The following is a 15,737-nucleotide window of genomic DNA, read 5'->3' as shown; positions in this document are numbered from 1 at the left end:
CCTCTCTCCATGCCCTGCCGCCCCCTGCCCCTGCCCCCATTTGCTGCTGGTAAGTTCATTTTCCCAGTCTGGCTCCCGTGCAGAGAGGGCCTGGAGGCCGAGGTGGAAGGTAGCAGCGAGTTGGCCCGCGCTTGGCCCTCCTGCGGTTGCCGCTTCAGCACCAGACTGTCATACACACCTGGTAGTTGGCATTGCCTCCCGGGTTCCGGCTGAGTGGCATGAAGGTGGGCGGGGGTGGAGGGTGCTCGGTAGCCTGGACGTCGGGCAGGAGGTGAGAGGGGCGGAGGAGCAGCGCTGAGCTGGGAGCCGGGGCCCGCTGGTCCGAGGCCTCGGCCAGTACCGTGAGGGAGGCGGAGGTGGCCACAGGGCGCCGCAAGGGCAGGATCTCAGCCCATTCGGCCAGCGGGTGCCGCACCTCGTGGGGATCGCGGGAGTAATCCAAGTGTCCCGTGGAGGGATGCAGGCTGCGGTTGGACTCGCTGTGAGCACAGCTGGGGAGGCTACGTCTGTGGGCCGGTGGGGTGTCGCGCTACCAGGCTTCGGGCCGGTAGACCCGAGGCACCAGAGCGGATGGAGGCTCAGAGCCCTCCAGACCCAGACTCCGCCATGGGCCCAGTTGCCGTCATTTCGGCCCGCGAGCCCCTCGACCTGCACCTGGCCGCCCCCACCGGCGCCCAGCCCCGGCGCCGCCACCTGTGTGCCGGTGTGTCCCTCCACAGCTCCCTCCGACAAAAGCCCCCCCACACCCCGCCCCTGTGGCGTGTCACCGCGGCCGGGTGCAGGAGCGGGATCGAGGGCAGGGGCCGCTTCCCCGGGCCTGCCGGCCACCAGGGGCGGGGTCCTGAGCTCGGCGGGGGGTGTGGGGGCAAGGGTGGCCTTGCCGGGGCTGAGGGGCCGTGGCGACTCAATGGTGGCTCCCGGTGGCTTCGGGCCGGCTGCTGTCGGGCAGGAGGGCCGGCCCGGGCTGCGGCCGGGCTGCGCCTAGCGCCGCGTGGGCGGGCAGGGCCGATGCCCAAGGGACCGCGGGCCCCGGGCCCTGAAGCCTCCGGGGCCACGTCCCTGTGAGCGACGTGCGGGATCTTGGGCGGGGCGCCAAGCGCCGAAGGGTTTGCTGGGTCACGGCCGCCCTGGACTGGGAGGTGGTCGCCAAACCCTCCGCCGCCGCCCGATACCCGAGACCTCCGTTCCCCCTGCCTGGGCGGGCGAGGGGGCCCTGTCGGGGCGGGCCGGCCGCCAGGCTGGCGTTAAGGCGCCAGCGCCAGCGAAACTGGGCCTCAAGAGGCAGCCGTCGGCCCCCGCCCCCGTCTACGGCCATACCACCCTGAACGCGCCCGATCTCGTCTGATCTCGGAAGCTAAGCAGGGTCGGGCCTGGTTAGTACTTGGATGGGAGACCGCCTGGGAATACCGGGTGCTGTAGGCTTTTTGCCTCCCGCTCCGCCCGCCTTCTCCTTTACTCGTCCGCGGCGGGGGCCGCCGGCTCCGCCCCCGCCGGGCCCCGCTGCAGGCCCCACCTCCTCAGGCCCCTCCCACCACGGCGCGCGCCGGCGGGGGCGCTCCCCGCCGGCCCGGCCGGCCAGGCGGCCAGAAGGCGGCCCTGGAAGGCAGCCGCACCCCAGACGCTCCCGGGGTGGCTGGCCCGGACCCAGACTCCGCCGCGGGCCCAGTGGCCGTCCTTTCGGCCCGCGAGCCCCTCGACCTGCACCTGGCCGCCCCCACCGGCGCCCAGCCCCGGCGCCGCCACCTGTGTGCCTGTGTGTCCCTCCACAGCTCCCTCCGACAAAAGCCCCGCCCCACCACCACCCCGCCCCTCTGGCGTGTCACCGCGGTTGGGTGCGGGAGCGGGATCGAGGGCAGGGTCCGCTTCCCCGGGACTGCCGGCCACCAGGGGCGGGGTCCTGAGCTCGGCGGGGGGTGTGGGGGCAAGGGTGGCCTTGCCGGGGCAGAGGGGCCGTGGCGACTCAATGGTGGCTCCCGGTGGCTTCGGGCCGGCTGCTGTCGGGCAGGAGGGCCGGCCCGGGCTGCGGCCGGCCTGCGCCTAGCGCCGCGTGGGAGGGCAGGACCGATGCCCAAGGGACCGCGGGCCCCGGGCCCTGAAGCCTCCGGGGCCACGTCCCTGTGAGCGACGTGCGGGATCTTGGGCGGGGCGCCAAGCGCCGAAGGGTTTGCTGGGTCACGGCCGCCCTGGGCTGGGAGGTGGTCGCCAAACCCTCCGCCGCCGCCCGATACCCGAGACCTCCGTTCCCCCTGCCTGGGCGGGCGAGGGGGCCCTGCCGGGGCGGGCCGGCCGCCAGGCTGGCGTTAAGGCGCCAGCGCCAGCGAAACTGGGCCTCAAGAGGCCGCCCGCGGCCCCCCGCCCCCGTCTACGGCCATACCACCCTGAACGCGCCCGATCTCGTCTGATCTCGGAAGCTAAGCAGGGTCGGGCCTGGTTAGTACTTGGATGGGAGACCGCCTGGGAATACCGGGTGCTGTAGGCTTTTTGCCTCCCGCTCCGCCCGCCTTCTCCTTTACTCGCCCGCGGCGGGGGCCGCCGGCTCCGCCCCCGCCGGGCCCCGCTGCAGGCCCCACCTCCTCAGGCCCCTCCCACCACGGCGCGCGCCGGCGGGGGCGCTCCCCGCCGGCCCGGCCGGCCAGGCGGCCAGAAGGCGGCCCTGGAAGGCAGCCGCACCCCAGACGCTCCCGGGGTGGCTGGCCCAGACCCAGACTCCGCCGCGGGCCCAGTGGCCGTCCTTTCGGCCCGCGAGCCCCTCGACCTGCACCTGGCCGCCCCCACCGGCGCCTAGCCCCGGCGCCGCCATCTGTGTGCCGGTGTGTCCCTCCACAGCTCCCTCCGACAAAAGCCCCGCCCCACCACCACCCCGCCCCTCTGGCGTGTCACCGCGGTTGGGTGCTGGAGCGGGATCGAGGGCAGGGGCCGCTTCCCCGGGCCTGCCGGCCACCAGGGGCGGGGTCCTGAGCTCGGCGGGGGGTGTGGGGGCAAGGGTGGCCTTGCCGGGGCTGAGGGGCCGTGGCGACTCAATGGTGGCTCCCGGTGGCTTCGGGCCGGCTGCTGTCGGGCAGGAGGGCCGGCCCGGGCTGCGGCCGGGCTGCGCCTAGCTCCGCGTGGGCGGGCAGGACCGATGCCCAAGGGACCACGGGCCCCGGGGCCTGAAGCCTCCGGGGCCACGTCCCTGTGAGCGACGTGCGGGATCTTGGGCGGGGCGCCAAGCGCCGAAGGGTTTGCTGGGTCACGGCCGCCCTGGGCTGGGAGGTGGTCGCCAAACCCTCCGCCGCCGCCCGATACCCGAGACCTCCGTTCCCCCTGCCTGGGCGGGCGAGGGGGCCCTGCCGGGGCGGGCCGGCCGCCAGGCTGGCGTTAAGGCGCCAGCGCCAGCGAAACTGGGCCTCAAGAGGCAGCCGTCGGCCCCCGCCCCCGTCTACGGCCATACCACCCTGAACGCGCCCGATCTCGTCTGATCTCGGAAGCTAAGCAGGGTCGGGCCTGGTTAGTACTTGGATGGGAGACCGCCTGGGAATACCGGGTGCTGTAGGCTTTTTGCCTCCCGCTCCGCCCGCCTTCTCCTTTACTCGCCCGCGGCGGGGGGGCCGCCGGCTCCGCCCCCGCCGAGCCCCGCTGCAGGCAGTAGTCAAGGTGGTTTACCTGCCCGAGCAGGAAGCTTGGGCGACGGCAGAAGTGGGAAGAAACTCTTGAGCGCAGGTTCTTGGGATCCACGGAGCAGCGCATGCACATGCCATGGGTGCCTACACAGCTGGCTTGCTTGTCTGTGGGGAAAGGCGAGATGGGTCAGGGCCTGGGTTCCTGAGGGGCTGAGAATCAAGGCAGGGATAGAAGAAAGGGGACAGGCCCACATCCCCTGAACCCACGCCGGCGCCCACTCACCTTTGTGGAAAATACGATTGAAAAGTGCCCGCAAGAATCTCTTCAGATGCCTCCAGAGTTGAGGGAAGAAGGGGAGGGGGGAGGCCGGGAGCAGGGTGAGCCCTGAAATCCAACCCTTGTCCTGTCACACCCCAGCAGCCCTCCCACCTCAGCCCCTTCAAGACCCCAGGGCTCCCCCAACCGCGCTGCACAGATCCTGCCCTGACCATAGTCACCATGTTGATCCCCACGTTGAGCAAGATGAAGCTGACCGGGATCAGAAGAATTGAGTATCCTTGCTCCTGGCATTTCCTGGGGATGGGGCCAGTGAACGGCTCGGCTCGGTAGTAGTTTCGCTCACCCATGGCCGTTGGTCCCAGGACTGCCTGGGCCCTCTGCCCTCCAGTTTTAACTGGGAGCCAGACTGGGTCATAATGGGGCAGGTGGTGAGGTCACAGTGAGGGAGGGGGATGAAAAGGAGGGCCCAGAGTGGCATTCCCTGGTAACCAGGGTCAGGTAAGCTGAGCCTGGACAGTCAAACAGGGCCCGGTGGCCGGCATACATCCCCTCGAGCGGTCACTCATTCGCTCACCGCCCGCTGACTCACTTGTTCAAATGACACATTGCGTCTCTTGGCCCCTCTTGAGACTAGGAAGACCTTGGCCTCAGAGGCCTGCTGAAGGCCTGGCTGGAGTCCAGAGCCTCAGCCTTCTTCATGCCCTTCACTGGGCCTGGAGCTGGACCTGCCCAGATGTGGAACCTCCCAGTTTGGAAGCAACGTCTTGTATGAGTCTCTCTGTGGACAGGGACAGCTGAGACACAGAGGAGGTGCCCAGAGACCAGGGGTTTGGAGTCTGCAGCTGCAGATGTACTTAGTGCATGGTATAGGACCAGGAGGGGCCTGCTGGCAGAACTGTGGCCACTAAACCAAAGGGACCCTCAGGCCAAGAAGGGGACACTGGCTTCTTATTGCAGGAAGCCAAGCGCAGGGACCCAGGCTGGCAGAAGGAGTGGCGCTTCCAAGCCACAGACCACCAATGTTTCCTGGACTCTGGAGCTCTTTATTCCTCTCTCCATGCCCTGCCGCCCCCTGCCCCTGCCCCCATTTGCTGCTGGTAAGTTCATTTTCCCAGTCTGGCTCCCGTGCAGAGAGGGCCTGGAGGCCGAGGTGGAAGGTAGCAGCGAGTTGGCCCGCGCTTGGCCCTCCTGCGGTTGCCGCTTCAGCACCAGACTGTCATACACACCTGGTAGTTGGCATTGCCTCCCGGGTTCCGGCTGAGTGGCATGAAGGTGGGCGGGGGTGGAGGGTGCTCGGTAGCCTGGACGTCGGGCAGGAGGTGAGAGGGGCGGAGGAGCAGCGCTGAGCTGGGAGCCGGGGCCCGCTGGTCCGAGGCCTCGGCCAGTACCGTGAGGGAGGCGGAGGTGGCCACAGGGCGCCGCAAGGGCAGGATCTCAGCCCATTCGGCCAGCGGGTGCCGCACCTCGTGGGGATCGCGGGAGTAATCCAAGTGTCCCGTGGAGGGATGCAGGCTGCGGTTGGACTCGCTGTGAGCACAGCTGGGGAGGCTACGTCTGTGGGCCGGTGGGGTGTCGCGCTACCAGGCTTCGGGCCGGTAGACCCGAGGCACCAGAGCGGATGGAGGCTCAGAGCCCTCCAGACCCAGACTCCGCCATGGGCCCAGTTGCCGTCATTTCGGCCCGCGAGCCCCTCGACCTGCACCTGGCCGCCCCCACCGGCGCCCAGCCCCGGCGCCGCCACCTGTGTGCCGGTGTGTCCCTCCACAGCTCCCTCCGACAAAAGCCCCCCCACACCCCGCCCCTCTGGCGTGTCACCGCGGCCGGGTGCAGGAGCGGGATCGAGGGCAGGGGCCGCTTCCCCGGGCCTGCCGGCCACCAGGGGCGGGGTCCTGAGCTCGGCGGGGGGTGTGGGGGCAAGGGTGGCCTTGCCGGGGCTGAGGGGCCGTGGCGACTCAATGGTGGCTCCCGGTGGCTTCGGGCCGGCTGCTGTCGGGCAGGAGGGCCGGCCCGGGCTGCGGCCGGGCTGCGCCTAGCGCCGCGTGGGCGGGCAGGGCCGATGCCCAAGGGACCGCGGGCCCCGGGCCCTGAAGCCTCCGGGGCCACGTCCCTGTGAGCGACGTGCGGGATCTTGGGCGGGGCGCCAAGCGCCGAAGGGTTTGCTGGGTCACGGCCGCCCTGGACTGGGAGGTGGTCGCCAAACCCTCCGCCGCCGCCCGATACCCGAGACCTCCGTTCCCCCTGCCTGGGCGGGCGAGGGGGCCCTGTCGGGGCGGGCCGGCCGCCAGGCTGGCGTTAAGGCGCCAGCGCCAGCGAAACTGGGCCTCAAGAGGCAGCCGTCGGCCCCCGCCCCCGTCTACGGCCATACCACCCTGAACGCGCCCGATCTCGTCTGATCTCGGAAGCTAAGCAGGGTCGGGCCTGGTTAGTACTTGGATGGGAGACCGCCTGGGAATACCGGGTGCTGTAGGCTTTTTGCCTCCCGCTCCGCCCGCCTTCTCCTTTACTCGTCCGCGGCGGGGGCCGCCGGCTCCGCCCCCGCCGGGCCCCGCTGCAGGCCCCACCTCCTCAGGCCCCTCCCACCACGGCGCGCGCCGGCGGGGGCGCTCCCCGCCGGCCCGGCCGGCCAGGCGGCCAGAAGGCGGCCCTGGAAGGCAGCCGCACCCCAGACGCTCCCGGGGTGGCTGGCCCGGACCCAGACTCCGCCGCGGGCCCAGTGGCCGTCCTTTCGGCCCGCGAGCCCCTCGACCTGCACCTGGCCGCCCCCACCGGCGCCCAGCCCCGGCGCCGCCACCTGTGTGCCTGTGTGTCCCTCCACAGCTCCCTCCGACAAAAGCCCCGCCCCACCACCACCCCGCCCCTCTGGCGTGTCACCGCGGTTGGGTGCGGGAGCGGGATCGAGGGCAGGGTCCGCTTCCCCGGGACTGCCGGCCACCAGGGGCGGGGTCCTGAGCTCGGCGGGGGGTGTGGGGGCAAGGGTGGCCTTGCCGGGGCAGAGGGGCCGTGGCGACTCAATGGTGGCTCCCGGTGGCTTCGGGCCGGCTGCTGTCGGGCAGGAGGGCCGGCCCGGGCTGCGGCCGGCCTGCGCCTAGCGCCGCGTGGGAGGGCAGGACCGATGCCCAAGGGACCGCGGGCCCCGGGCCCTGAAGCCTCCGGGGCCACGTCCCTGTGAGCGACGTGCGGGATCTTGGGCGGGGCGCCAAGCGCCGAAGGGTTTGCTGGGTCACGGCCGCCCTGGGCTGGGAGGTGGTCGCCAAACCCTCCGCCGCCGCCCGATACCCGAGACCTCCGTTCCCCCTGCCTGGGCGGGCGAGGGGGCCCTGCCGGGGCGGGCCGGCCGCCAGGCTGGCGTTAAGGCGCCAGCGCCAGCGAAACTGGGCCTCAAGAGGCCGCCCGCGGCCCCCCGCCCCCGTCTACGGCCATACCACCCTGAACGCGCCCGATCTCGTCTGATCTCGGAAGCTAAGCAGGGTCGGGCCTGGTTAGTACTTGGATGGGAGACCGCCTGGGAATACCGGGTGCTGTAGGCTTTTTGCCTCCCGCTCCGCCCGCCTTCTCCTTTACTCGCCCGCGGCGGGGGCCGCCGGCTCCGCCCCCGCCGGGCCCCGCTGCAGGACCCACCTTCTCAGGCCCCTCCCACCACGGCGCGCGCCGGCGGGGGCGCTCCCCGCCGGCCCGGCCGGCCAGGCGGCCAGAAGGCGGCCCTGGAAGGCAGCCGCACCCCAGACGCTCCCGGGGTGGCTGGCCCAGACCCAGACTCCGCCGCGGGCCCAGTGGCCGTCCTTTCGGCCCGCGAGCCCCTCGACCTGCACCTGGCCGCCCCCACCGGCGCCTAGCCCCGGCGCCGCCATCTGTGTGCCGGTGTGTCCCTCCACAGCTCCCTCCGACAAAAGCCCCGCCCCACCACCACCCCGCCCCTCTGGCGTGTCACCGCGGTTGGGTGCTGGAGCGGGATCGAGGGCAGGGGCCGCTTCCCCGGGCCTGCCGGCCACCAGGGGCGGGGTCCTGAGCTCGGCGGGGGGTGTGGGGACAAGGGTGGCCTTGCCGGGGCTGAGGGGCCGTGGCGACTCAATGGTGGCTCCCGGTGGCTTCGGGCCGGCTGCTGTCGGGCAGGAGGGCCGGCCCGGGCTGCGGCCGGGCTGCGCCTAGCTCCGCGTGGGCGGGCAGGACCGATGCCCAAGGGACCACGGGCCCCGGGGCCTGAAGCCTCCGGGGCCACGTCCCTGTGAGCGACGTGCGGGATCTTGGGCGGGGCGCCAAGCGCCGAAGGGTTTGCTGGGTCACGGCCGCCCTGGGCTGGGAGGTGGTCGCCAAACCCTCCGCCGCCGCCCGATACCCGAGACCTCCGTTCCCCCTGCCTGGGCGGGCGAGGGGGCCCTGCCGGGGCGGGCCGGCCGCCAGGCTGGCGTTAAGGCGCCAGCGCCGGCGAAACTGGGCCTCAAGAAGCAGCCGTCGGCCCCCGCCCCCGTCTACGGCCATACCACCCTGAACGCGCCCGATCTCGTCTGATCTCGGAAGCTAAGCAGGGTCGGGCCTGGTTAGTACTTGGATGGGAGACCGCCTGGGAATACCGGGTGCTGTAGGCTTTTTGCCTCCCGCTCCGCCCGCCTTCTCCTTTACTCGCCCGCGGCGGGGGGGCCGCCGGCTCCGCCCCCGCCGAGCCCCGCTGCAGGCAGTAGTCAAGGTGGTTTACCTGCCCGAGCAGGAAGCTTGGGCGACGGCAGAAGTGGGAAGAAACTCTTGAGCGCAGGTTCTTGGGATCCACGGAGCAGCGCATGCACATGCCATGGGTGCCTACACAGCTGGCTTGCTTGTCTGTGGGGAAAGGCGAGATGGGTCAGGGCCTGGGTTCCTGAGGGGCTGAGAATCAAGGCAGGGATAGAAGAAAGGGGACAGGCCCACATCCCCTGAACCCACGCCGGCGCCCACTCACCTTTGTGGAAAATACGATTGAAAAGTGCCCGCAAGAATCTCTTCAGATGCCTCCAGAGTTGAGGGAAGAAGGGGAGGGGGGAGGCCGGGAGCAGGGTGAGCCCTGAAATCCAACCCTTGTCCTGTCACACCCCAGCAGCCCTCCCACCTCAGCCCCTTCAAGACCCCAGGGCTCCCCCAACCGCGCTGCACAGATCCTGCCCTGACCATAGTCACCATGTTGATCCCCACGTTGAGCAAGATGAAGCTGACCGGGATCAGAAGAATTGAGTATCCTTGCTCCTGGCATTTCCTGGGGATGGGGCCAGTGAACGGCTCGGCTCGGTAGTAGTTTCGCTCACCCATGGCCGTTGGTCCCAGGACTGCCTGGGCCCTCTGCCCTCCAGTTTTAACTGGGAGCCAGACTGGGTCATAATGGGGCAGGTGGTGAGGTCACAGTGAGGGAGGGGGATGAAAAGGAGGGCCCAGAGTGGCATTCCCTGGTAACCAGGGTCAGGTAAGCTGAGCCTGGACAGTCAAACAGGGCCCGGTGGCCGGCATACATCCCCTCGAGCGGTCACTCATTCGCTCACCGCCCGCTGACTCACTTGTTCAAATGACACATTGCGTCTCTTGGCCCCTCTTGAGACTAGGAAGACCTTGGCCTCAGAGGCCTGCTGAAGGCCTGGCTGGAGTCCAGAGCCTCAGCCTTCTTCATGCCCTTCACTGGGCCTGGAGCTGGACCTGCCCAGATGTGGAACCTCCCAGTTTGGAAGCAACGTCTTGTATGAGGCTCTCTGTGGACAGGGACAGCTGAGACACAGAGGAGGTGCCCAGAGACCAGGGGTTTGGAGTCTGCAGCTGCAGATGTACTTAGTGCATGGTATAGGACCAGGAGGGGCCTGCTGGCAGAACTGTGGCCACTAAACCAAAGGGACCCTCAGGCCAAGAAGGGGACACTGGCTTCTTATTGCAGGAAGCCAAGCGCAGGGACCCAGGCTGGCAGAAGGAGTGGCGCTTCCAAGCCACAGACCACCAATGTTTCCTGGACTCTGGAGCTCTTTATTCCTCTCTCCATGCCCTGCCGCCCCCTGCCCCTGCCCCCATTTGCTGCTGGTAAGTTCATTTTCCCAGTCTGGCTCCCGTGCAGAGAGGGCCTGGAGGCCGAGGTGGAAGGTAGCAGCGAGTTGGCCCGCGCTTGGCCCTCCTGCGGTTGCCGCTTCAGCACCAGACTGTCATACACACCTGGTAGTTGGCATTGCCTCCCGGGTTCCGGCTGAGTGGCATGAAGGTGGGCGGGGGTGGAGGGTGCTCGGTAGCCTGGACGTCGGGCAGGAGGTGAGAGGGGCAGAGGAGCAGCGCTGAGCTGGGAGCCGGGGCCCGCTGGTCCGAGGCCTCGGCCAGTACCGTGAGGGAGGCGGAGGTGGCCACAGGGCGCCGCAAGGGCAGGATCTCAGCCCATTCGGCCAGCGGGTGCCGCACCTCGTGGGGATCGCGGGAGTAATCCAAGTGTCCCGTGGAGGGATGCAGGCTGCGGTTGGACTCGCTGTGAGCACAGCTGGGGAGGCTACGTCTGTGGGCCGGTGGGGTGTCGCGCTACCAGGCGTCGGGCCCGTAGACCCGAGGCACCAGAGCGGATGGAGGCTCAGAGCCCTCCAGACCCAGACTCCGCCATGGGCCCAGTTGCTCTCCTTTTGGCCCGCGAGCCCCTCGACCTGCACCTGGCCGCCCCCACCGGCGCCCAGCCCCGGCGCCGCCACCTGTGTGCCTGTGTGTCCCTCCACAGCTCCCTCCGACAAAAGCCCCGCCCCACCACCACCCCGCCCCTCTGGCGTGTCACCGCGGTTGGGTGCAGGAGCGGGATCGAGGGCAGGGGCCGCTTCCCCGGGCCTGCCGGCCACCAGGGGCGGGGTCCTGAGCTCGGCGGGGGGTGTGGGGGCAAGGGTGGCCTTGCCGGGGCAGAGGGGCCGTGGCGACTCAATGGTGGCTCCCGGTGGCTTCGGGCCGGCTGCTGTCGGGCAGGAGGGCCGGCCCGGGCTGCGGCCGGGCTGCGCCTAGCGCCGCGTGGGCGGGCAGGACCGATGCCCAAGGGACCGCGGGCCCCGGGCCCTGAAGCCTCCGGGGCCACGTCCCTGTGAGCGACGTGCGGGATCTTGGGCGGGGCGCCAAGCGCCGAAGGGTTTGCTGGGTCACGGCCGCCCTGGGCTGGGAGGTGGTCGCCAAACCCTCCGCCGCCGCCCGATACCCGAGACCTCCGTTCCCCCTGCCTGGGCGGGCGAGGGGGCCCTGCCGGGGCGGGCCGGCCGCCAGGCTGGCGTTAAGGCGCCAGCGCCAGCGAAACTGGGCCTCAAGAGGCCGCCCGCGGCCCCCCGCCCCCGTCTACGGCCATACCACCCTGAACGCGCCCGATCTCGTCTGATCTCGGAAGCTAAGCAGGGTCGGGCCTGGTTAGTACTTGGATGGGAGACCGCCTGGGAATACCGGGTGCTGTAGGCTTTTTGCCTCCCGCTCCGCCCGCCTTCTCCTTTACTCGCCCGCGGCGGGGGCCGCCGGCTCCGCCCCCGCCGGGCCCCGCTGCAGGACCCACCTTCTCAGGCCCCTCCCACCACGGCGCGCGCCGGCGGGGGCGCTCCCCGCCGGCCCGGCCGGCCAGGCGGCCAGAAGGCGGCCCTGGAAGGCAGCCGCACCCCAGACGCTCCCGGGGTGGCTGGCCCAGACCCAGACTCCGCCGCGGGCCCAGTGGCCGTCCTTTCGGCCCGCGAGCCCCTCGACCTGCACCTGGCCGCCCCCACCGGCGCCTAGCCCCGGCGCCGCCATCTGTGTGCCGGTGTGTCCCTCCACAGCTCCCTCCGACAAAAGCCCCGCCCCACCACCACCCCGCCCCTCTGGCGTGTCACCGCGGTTGGGTGCTGGAGCGGGATCGAGGGCAGGGGCCGCTTCCCCGGGCCTGCCGGCCACCAGGGGCGGGGTCCTGAGCTCGGCGGGGGGTGTGGGGACAAGGGTGGCCTTGCCGGGGCTGAGGGGCCGTGGCGACTCAATGGTGGCTCCCGGTGGCTTCGGGCCGGCTGCTGTCGGGCAGGAGGGCCGGCCCGGGCTGCGGCCGGGCTGCGCCTAGCTCCGCGTGGGCGGGCAGGACCGATGCCCAAGGGACCACGGGCCCCGGGGCCTGAAGCCTCCGGGGCCACGTCCCTGTGAGCGACGTGCGGGATCTTGGGCGGGGCGCCAAGCGCCGAAGGGTTTGCTGGGTCACGGCCGCCCTGGGCTGGGAGGTGGTCGCCAAACCCTCCGCCGCCGCCCGATACCCGAGACCTCCGTTCCCCCTGCCTGGGCGGGCGAGGGGGCCCTGCCGGGGCGGGCCGGCCGCCAGGCTGGCGTTAAGGCGCCAGCGCCGGCGAAACTGGGCCTCAAGAAGCAGCCGTCGGCCCCCGCCCCCGTCTACGGCCATACCACCCTGAACGCGCCCGATCTCGTCTGATCTCGGAAGCTAAGCAGGGTCGGGCCTGGTTAGTACTTGGATGGGAGACCGCCTGGGAATACCGGGTGCTGTAGGCTTTTTGCCTCCCGCTCCGCCCGCCTTCTCCTTTACTCGCCCGCGGCGGGGGGGCCGCCGGCTCCGCCCCCGCCGAGCCCCGCTGCAGGCAGTAGTCAAGGTGGTTTACCTGCCCGAGCAGGAAGCTTGGGCGACGGCAGAAGTGGGAAGAAACTCTTGAGCGCAGGTTCTTGGGATCCACGGAGCAGCGCATGCACATGCCATGGGTGCCTACACAGCTGGCTTGCTTGTCTGTGGGGAAAGGCGAGATGGGTCAGGGCCTGGGTTCCTGAGGGGCTGAGAATCAAGGCAGGGATAGAAGAAAGGGGACAGGCCCACATCCCCTGAACCCACGCCGGCGCCCACTCACCTTTGTGGAAAATACGATTGAAAAGTGCCCGCAAGAATCTCTTCAGATGCCTCCAGAGTTGAGGGAAGAAGGGGAGGGGGGAGGCCGGGAGCAGGGTGAGCCCTGAAATCCAACCCTTGTCCTGTCACACCCCAGCAGCCCTCCCACCTCAGCCCCTTCAAGACCCCAGGGCTCCCCCAACCGCGCTGCACAGATCCTGCCCTGACCATAGTCACCATGTTGATCCCCACGTTGAGCAAGATGAAGCTGACCGGGATCAGAAGAATTGAGTATCCTTGCTCCTGGCATTTCCTGGGGATGGGGCCAGTGAACGGCTCGGCTCGGTAGTAGTTTCGCTCACCCATGGCCGTTGGTCCCAGGACTGCCTGGGCCCTCTGCCCTCCAGTTTTAACTGGGAGCCAGACTGGGTCATAATGGGGCAGGTGGTGAGGTCACAGTGAGGGAGGGGGATGAAAAGGAGGGCCCAGAGTGGCATTCCCTGGTAACCAGGGTCAGGTAAGCTGAGCCTGGACAGTCAAACAGGGCCCGGTGGCCGGCATACATCCCCTCGAGCGGTCACTCATTCGCTCACCGCCCGCTGACTCACTTGTTCAAATGACACATTGCGTCTCTTGGCCCCTCTTGAGACTAGGAAGACCTTGGCCTCAGAGGCCTGCTGAAGGCCTGGCTGGAGTCCAGAGCCTCAGCCTTCTTCATGCCCTTCACTGGGCCTGGAGCTGGACCTGCCCAGATGTGGAACCTCCCAGTTTGGAAGCAACGTCTTGTATGAGGCTCTCTGTGGACAGGGACAGCTGAGACACAGAGGAGGTGCCCAGAGACCAGGGGTTTGGAGTCTGCAGCTGCAGATGTACTTAGTGCATGGTATAGGACCAGGAGGGGCCTGCTGGCAGAACTGTGGCCACTAAACCAAAGGGACCCTCAGGCCAAGAAGGGGACACTGGCTTCTTATTGCAGGAAGCCAAGCGCAGGGACCCAGGCTGGCAGAAGGAGTGGCGCTTCCAAGCCACAGACCACCAATGTTTCCTGGACTCTGGAGCTCTTTATTCCTCTCTCCATGCCCTGCCGCCCCCTGCCCCTGCCCCCATTTGCTGCTGGTAAGTTCATTTTCCCAGTCTGGCTCCCGTGCAGAGAGGGCCTGGAGGCCGAGGTGGAAGGTAGCAGCGAGTTGGCCCGCGCTTGGCCCTCCTGCGGTTGCCGCTTCAGCACCAGACTGTCATACACACCTGGTAGTTGGCATTGCCTCCCGGGTTCCGGCTGAGTGGCATGAAGGTGGGCGGGGGTGGAGGGTGCTCGGTAGCCTGGACGTCGGGCAGGAGGTGAGAGGGGCAGAGGAGCAGCGCTGAGCTGGGAGCCGGGGCCCGCTGGTCCGAGGCCTCGGCCAGTACCGTGAGGGAGGCGGAGGTGGCCACAGGGCGCCGCAAGGGCAGGATCTCAGCCCATTCGGCCAGCGGGTGCCGCACCTCGTGGGGATCGCGGGAGTAATCCAAGTGTCCCGTGGAGGGATGCAGGCTGCGGTTGGACTCGCTGTGAGCACAGCTGGGGAGGCTACGTCTGTGGGCCGGTGGGGTGTCGCGCTACCAGGCGTCGGGCCCGTAGACCCGAGGCACCAGAGCGGATGGAGGCTCAGAGCCCTCCAGACCCAGACTCCGCCATGGGCCCAGTTGCTCTCCTTTTGGCCCGCGAGCCCCTCGACCTGCACCTGGCCGCCCCCACCGGCGCCCAGCCCCGGCGCCGCCACCTGTGTGCCTGTGTGTCCCTCCACAGCTCCCTCCGACAAAAGCCCCGCCCCACCACCACCCCGCCCCTCTGGCGTGTCACCGCGGTTGGGTGCAGGAGCGGGATCGAGGGCAGGGGCCGCTTCCCCGGGCCTGCCGGCCACCAGGGGCGGGGTCCTGAGCTCGGCGGGGGGTGTGGGGGCAAGGGTGGCCTTGCCGGGGCAGAGGGGCCGTGGCGACTCAATGGTGGCTCCCGGTGGCTTCGGGCCGGCTGCTGTCGGGCAGGAGGGCCGGCCCGGGCTGCGGCCGGGCTGCGCCTAGCGCCGCGTGGGCGGGCAGGACCGATGCCCAAGGGACCGCGGGCCCCGGGCCCTGAAGCCTCCGGGGCCACGTCCCTGTGAGCGACGTGCGGGATCTTGGGCGGGGCGCCAAGCGCCGAAGGGTTTGCTGGGTCACGGCCGCCCTGGGCTGGGAGGTGGTCGCCAAACCCTCCGCCGCCGCCCGATACCCGAGACCTCCGTTCCCCCTGCCTGGGCGGGCGAGGGGGCCCTGCCGGGGCGGGCCGGCCGCCAGGCTGGCGTTAAGGCGCCAGCGCCAGCGAAACTGGGCCTCAAGAGGCCGCCCGCGGCCCCCCGCCCCCGTCTACGGCCATACCACCCTGAACGCGCCCGATCTCGTCTGATCTCGGAAGCTAAGCAGGGTCGGGCCTGGTTAGTACTTGGATGGGAGACCGCCTGGGAATACCGGGTGCTGTAGGCTTTTTGCCTCCCGCTCCGCCCGCCTTCTCCTTTACTCGCCCGCGGCGGGGGCCGCCGGCTCCGCCCCCGCCGGGCCCCGCTGCAGGCCCCACCTCCTCAGGCCCCTCCCACCACGGCGCGCGCCGGCGGGGGCGCTCCCCGCCGGCCCGGCCGGCCAGGCGGCCAGAAGGCGGCCCTGGAAGGCAGCCGCACCCCAGACGCTCCCGGGGTGGCTGGCCCAGACCCAGACTCCGCCGCGGGCCCAGTGGCCGTCCTTTCGGCCCGCGAGCCCCTCGACCTGCACCTGGCCGCCCCCACCGGCGCCTAGCCCCGGCGCCGCCATCTGTGTGCCGGTGTGTCCCTCCACAGCTCCCTCCGACAAAAGCCCCGCCCCACCACCACCCCGCCCCTCTGGCGTGTCACCGCGGTTGGGTGCTGGAGCGGGATCGAGGGCAGGGGCCGCTTCCCCGGGCCTGCCGGCCACCAGGGGCGGGGTCCTGAGCTCGGCGGGGGGTGTGGGGGCAAGGGTGGCCTTGCCGGGGCTGAGGGGCCGTGGCGACTCAATGGTGGCTCCCGGTGGCTTCGGGCCGGCTGCTGTC

The 15,737-nt window shown here is 70.4% G+C and overlaps 9 non-coding genes across 9 annotated transcripts; all 9 read left to right on the top strand.

Annotated features, from left to right (window-relative positions):
- Positions 1 to 1,303: 1,303 nt before the first annotated feature.
- LOC137213817 (5S ribosomal RNA) lies at positions 1,304 to 1,422 on the top strand. The gene has a single exon (XR_010938438.1). It is a non-coding gene; the product is annotated as a 5S ribosomal RNA (ribosomal RNA).
- Positions 1,423 to 2,360: 938 nt separating this feature from the next.
- LOC137213816 (5S ribosomal RNA) lies at positions 2,361 to 2,479 on the top strand. Its single transcript, XR_010938437.1, has one exon. It is a non-coding gene; the product is annotated as a 5S ribosomal RNA (ribosomal RNA).
- A 937-nt stretch (positions 2,480 to 3,416) lies between these two features.
- LOC137213815 (5S ribosomal RNA) lies at positions 3,417 to 3,535 on the top strand. Its single transcript, XR_010938436.1, has one exon. It is a non-coding gene; the product is annotated as a 5S ribosomal RNA (ribosomal RNA).
- A 2,695-nt stretch (positions 3,536 to 6,230) lies between these two features.
- Positions 6,231 to 6,349, top strand: LOC137213814 (5S ribosomal RNA). Its single transcript, XR_010938435.1, has one exon. It is a non-coding gene; the product is annotated as a 5S ribosomal RNA (ribosomal RNA).
- A 938-nt stretch (positions 6,350 to 7,287) lies between these two features.
- On the top strand, positions 7,288 to 7,406 carry LOC137213813 (5S ribosomal RNA). Its single transcript, XR_010938434.1, has one exon. It is a non-coding gene; the product is annotated as a 5S ribosomal RNA (ribosomal RNA).
- A 937-nt stretch (positions 7,407 to 8,343) lies between these two features.
- LOC137213811 (5S ribosomal RNA) lies at positions 8,344 to 8,462 on the top strand. The gene has a single exon (XR_010938432.1). It is a non-coding gene; the product is annotated as a 5S ribosomal RNA (ribosomal RNA).
- Positions 8,463 to 11,164: 2,702 nt separating this feature from the next.
- Positions 11,165 to 11,283, top strand: LOC137213810 (5S ribosomal RNA). The gene has a single exon (XR_010938431.1). It is a non-coding gene; the product is annotated as a 5S ribosomal RNA (ribosomal RNA).
- A 937-nt stretch (positions 11,284 to 12,220) lies between these two features.
- On the top strand, positions 12,221 to 12,339 carry LOC137213809 (5S ribosomal RNA). Its single transcript, XR_010938430.1, has one exon. It is a non-coding gene; the product is annotated as a 5S ribosomal RNA (ribosomal RNA).
- Positions 12,340 to 15,041: 2,702 nt separating this feature from the next.
- LOC137213808 (5S ribosomal RNA) lies at positions 15,042 to 15,160 on the top strand. The gene has a single exon (XR_010938429.1). It is a non-coding gene; the product is annotated as a 5S ribosomal RNA (ribosomal RNA).
- Positions 15,161 to 15,737: the final 577 nt, after the last annotated feature.

The sequence above is a fragment of the Pseudorca crassidens genome, chromosome 19, assembly GCF_039906515.1.
Source record: "Pseudorca crassidens isolate mPseCra1 chromosome 19, mPseCra1.hap1, whole genome shotgun sequence".
In the NCBI taxonomy this organism is placed as follows: Eukaryota; Metazoa; Chordata; class Mammalia; order Artiodactyla; family Delphinidae; genus Pseudorca; species Pseudorca crassidens.
Note: the sequence above shows the minus strand (reverse complement) of the source record. Positions and strands in the feature narration are given on the sequence as shown.